Source organism: Daktulosphaira vitifoliae, unplaced genomic scaffold (genome assembly GCF_025091365.1).
Source record: "Daktulosphaira vitifoliae isolate Bord-2020 unplaced genomic scaffold, ASM2509136v1 Scaffold_2, whole genome shotgun sequence".
In the NCBI taxonomy this organism is placed as follows: Eukaryota; Metazoa; Arthropoda; class Insecta; order Hemiptera; family Phylloxeridae; genus Daktulosphaira; species Daktulosphaira vitifoliae.
In genome coordinates this window covers 32,679,090-32,684,518 of record NW_026099573.1, presented here as the reverse complement: position 1 = coordinate 32,684,518, position 5,429 = coordinate 32,679,090, and positions in this window count along the sequence as shown.

Sequence of the window (5,429 nt, the reverse complement as noted above, 5' to 3'; positions counted from 1 at the left end):
GCTTATTTTATATACGATTTTTGATGTTGCTTTAATTTTATTTGAATAACAAAATTTTCTTTGTCTCATTGTTACTATTATTAACAATGCATTTTAATTTAATATTTATAAAAAGACTCAGACAAATTGTTAATATCATACCGTTTAAATCTAATTATCCTTGTATATCCTAATTATCTTTCTTTAAACTCCATGTTTTATAGAATATAAAAAATTCTTTTAAATATCCTTAATTGTCAATAATATCAATCCATGATGTTACTTATAATAATAATTTTGGAATTCGTATTGTTAAAAAAATACATAAATGAAAAAAAAATATATATAACAATGTAGAGCACTATTTAATAATATTAATTATTGTACTATAAAATATTATAATTTAAATGTAAAAATGTTGAATAATATTAACAAAAAAGTAGCTTACAAGTTAAATAGCAATCTAGTCATATAAATAAATATTATACTAAACATTTGACAAACCATTGTAATAATTTTAACTATAGGTGTTTTTATAAGCTGAATTTTAGATGTATCAAATTTTACACTGCGAAATGAATCGTAATTTTTTAATAATGTGTAAAGAGCGTGTTTTAGAAATGAAGTTAAAAAATTGATTCCCAAAGTTATCTTTGCCAAACACGTTTTCGACTTAATAATATTAGTTATAAAATAAATAAAGACTTATAAATGTTGAATTATCCAAAAAAATTTTGTTACTTTGCTTTTGGAGGAAATAAATATATTTAATTTACGACTTATTACTATTTATTTTCTATTTGTACATACATTTTCTAAAGTTAATATATTTTTTTCAAAATTATAAAAATATTTGTTATTATTGTTGAGTTTTAATGGCGCAATACAACATATACATATATATAGTTGACTTATATGTGGACAGTGATTTATATATTTAATTTAGGCTTATATACCTTGTTTGATTGAGTAAATTTCCGGTTATTAAATTTTTACTCATAAATTTTATTCTGTATAGTGAATATCATAATTTTTTTTATTTAAAGAATTAGTAAATTTTAATTTCACAATTGAAAACTTATTTAATCCTTTACAGACAATTATATTAAATGTATAAGTTGTAAATAAATAAATAACAATTTCTATCCAGAATAGAATTTTTTATGCATTATAGATTGTATATGACAAAAAATGAGTTTTTATTTTTGTATTATTTTATGTTTGAGGTAGTAAATATAGTGTTCTATATATGATACCTAATAACTGAAAAGTTAATATTTTTATTGTTTAATAAAAGGTTAAAAAAACTATTAAAATATTACTGAATTAATGTTTAGGTTAAATCTCAAATATTTGAAATTCGGATTATAATTAGGCTTAAATTTTTTTTTATTTAACAGATCTACGGGTTTTTTTTTTTTGAAATAAATAAATTTTATGATAAAAATATTTAAAGGTATTGTGTTATATCTTTGTAATGAACTTATACTGTAAAACATGTAATTCATGAAGAATGAATATGTAGTTAATTATTTGATCAGAGTTCAAATACAATTTATTGCTACAAAAATTTTACACTATGTTATGAATTTAATTCATATTATAATATGAATTAGCATTGCATTGACATATCTACAATCGTGTGTCTTATGAATAAAAATGTGTGTACCACTTCTTTGATTTAAAAATATTAATAAAATATATATACATACATAATCATATATTGCATATTGATTTTCCTTGAAATAACCCTAACTTATTACTTCTCAATTACAAAAAAATCAAGATCTATCGATAAAGTTGTACATTTTGTTGATATATGTAAAAATATTTTTAACATTTATTTAAATTAAAGATTGCTCCAATAGAATTTCTATAAATAGCATCATATGTAGTTGGTTGTTACACAGATATTTATATTCTTCAATATTAGAGTTATAATAATATACTGAAAAATTAGAATCCATTTATGAGTTGTTATTAAAATTAATTTTGGAAAAGTAGTTGTTTATGTTTACACGAATACATTTTACAGTTAGTAAATCAATAATACTTTAAATTAATAATTTTGTAAAAATTTAGAAATGACCCCTCAATAATGAAATTTTTAGTTTTCTGGAACTACCAGGATAACATTGGTTAAATAATTTTTTTTAGCATACTCTCATTTTTATACCAAGTTATTATTGTTTATTAAGATTGTTTTATATGTAAAGTTTTCCATTACACAATAATTGTGTAACAAAGAGAATTTGATAGATAGCAATTAAGTTTATGTACATTTATTGTTTATTTAGATTATTCAAGTATGTTAAGGCTTCTAAAGCTAAGTTTTTTGAAAATTTCTTTAACTTATTATTTAGGATAATTTTTATATGATAATTTAAGGTTTTTTTTTTTTAAATTATTGTTGATCATGGTAATAATATTTTTATAAGTAGGATGTATTTATGACCGTAGTTTATTTTGATTTTGTTAAAGGAAATTGAGAATTTTAGAGTTAAATAAATATATCTGTTCAAAATATAAACATTAATTCATATTACTTAGGACTTAAAAATAACCTTTACATCAGGTGTATTTTTTTTTTTAATAGCTTTTATTATAATAATAATTAGCTCAACAATTATAAGCAAAATTAAAAAGTATAATAGTCATTATACTATATTATAACGGTACAATAAATGCGGTAATAATTGTCAGTATACACAAAATAAGAAAAAATGAAAAAATTTATAAAATTATGGTTAACAGAGCCTTTAATGACAAACTGAAATATTATTAAATTAAAATTTTTAATTGAAAGAAAGGAAGAGAGGAAAAAGAAAAAACTACAAAATAATAACATCAGGTGTAGATTGTATAATTTTTGTTTCATTTTTATAATTTTTAAATGTTAAGGATTGAATTTGTTTTAAATTTATTAAAATCTCACTTTACATAGAAGTTAAAAATATGATAGGAAATTAAATGCGTATATGTATATTTATACATGATGAGGTATGGTATGGCGTGTGGCTCTTTTAGTCAACGTCTTAGCGCTTAGTTCAGCTGCGTTATTGTTGATTCTCGGATGGGTGACCATACTAGAAGAGTGACATACACCATAATCATCTTATACTGATTTCCTCAGCTATAATGAGGTGGCGTCAGGTTGACACCTGGCGTAAAAACTGTGAAGGTAAAGCAAAACACAACGCATGTAGGCTAAAAAAGGTGTTGATAATGATAATGATATATTTTTAAATATAAATTAATTATTACATGAATTTGTATTTATTATTTAATCTTAATATTTTATCGTATTGCTATTTTGGCGATTAATTAAGTTGAATAACATTAATAAATTAGTATATTATATATAATATATAAAATACAATATATAATTATATATTAATATAGAAAAACAAGAGTTTATTTTTAAGACTTTAGTTGATATTACCATAAAAAATTTGTTGCACTTTATTATATTACTTATGTATAAATGCAACACAAGTAACGTAAGGTGTGTATAGATATTTTAATGGACTATTAAAGAGAAGCTGTATAAAAATATTCACTGTATGAAATTATCCAAAAATTCTCTTGTATCGTTTTGTTACTTTTAATACACTTTACTTTTACGAACCAGTAGTGTAATTTTGACATGAACACTTAAATCTCAAAATATTTCCATGCACTGTAGTATGTGTTAAAACCTTTCAATAAATGTATGTAAAAATTCTGAATTTTTTTAAAGTGCAATTCTGAATAAGTCTTATGTAGGCTTAATTTAAAACTAGTGTTAAACAATTAGATATTTTAGGAACATGAAATTGGCTAATATAAAATTTAGATTGGTTTAAATTAAATTATAATTAAGTTGTTAATCATATTTAATTAATTATTATTGATATTAATATTTTTTTTAAAATAATATAATCGTTTAGATTAATTTGTAATCTCTAGTTGTGAACTATGTTTTATGTTAAATGACTATGACTTTAAAACAATTTTGGACATTTAAATTAATTAAAAATATACTAATTAAAAAAAATTTAAATTTAATTAAATTTTTTTAAGTTTGTAGTTAATATTTATTAAGACGGGTGAAATAAATTAATTCAAATGTCTATTATTATGATATCCTTTTATTAATTATTATTAACTTTTTTATTATAAATTGTTATTGACGTATGCAAATGATATTTATATATTTTATAAGTTAAATTAAAAATTTATAATGATATTATTTCTGCATATATGAAGAAATAAAAAATTTTAAATTCTAATACTTATGATTTCTAATTTTTTGAGTCTCTAATTAATTCCATTTTTATAATTGAGTAAAAATTATTTTTAATTGCTAGATTATTCAATTTCATGACCATATTCCAATAGACTTTTTTCAATAATAATTAACAAATAATTGGCTGTTTCCTTTATAGGATCTCAAACTTTTCTAAAGGTCCACTGAGAGATAGCGTGCTATCTTTCACGACCTTTATCACAAAAATTAAAAATTACTTTTTATTTGTTCTAAATATTTTCAGAGAAAAATAAGAGAGGTATTCATACATTTTACTGAAATGTTGTTTAAACCACAAATGTTTTAAATATTTTTTCATTGTTAAATAATAATGTATTAACATTACAAGGAAAAAATGTATGAACAATTTGAAAATTTTGATAATAGAAAAAAAGTATAAAATCATAAAATGTTTTGGAATATAAGGGTGTTCAGAAAATATGTTAACATTTTTTGGAATTTTTAAAAATAATAAAAAAGTTAGAAGTTTTATAGGAATATAAGAAAATATAGAAGATAGAATATAAATTATAGAAATACACAGAAAAATGTGAGTGAAATAATAAATTTTTAAATTGATGGAAATAATATGAAAATTACAAAATTTCAAGTAAACGTATGGCAATTAACGTAAATTTTGAAAAATTGTATAGACAGTTATGTTACATTTATACCTCCGATTTTTAATATCAAATTACATGTACAGTAAGTTTAGATAATATACAACAAATTTTAGAAGTTTATATATGTTGAAAATGAGTGGGCAAAATACTTTTATTAATATTAATAGAACATAAGTTCATATTTTATAAATTATAATTTTTAATTATATTTTATACCATTTAAAAATCATTAATTGAAATGTATAGATTTTTAGAAATAGTTGATAGTGAATATCTTTGTGATTATTGTGAGTGATGTTACAAAAGTGAAAATACTTTTTAAGTGTTTTTATAAAAATTTTATCAAATTACTTTTACTAATTAAATCCATTATTTTTGTCGTAGAATAGTTATAATCAGTTAAATTACAGTCCTTATTTGTATCACTTTGAACACTGTTTGAACAACATTCATTCATATTAACCATAATATTTTATTAAAATATATTGTTCTAAAATATAAAATTCCAATATTTTAAAATTTAATTCTTTAATATGGTA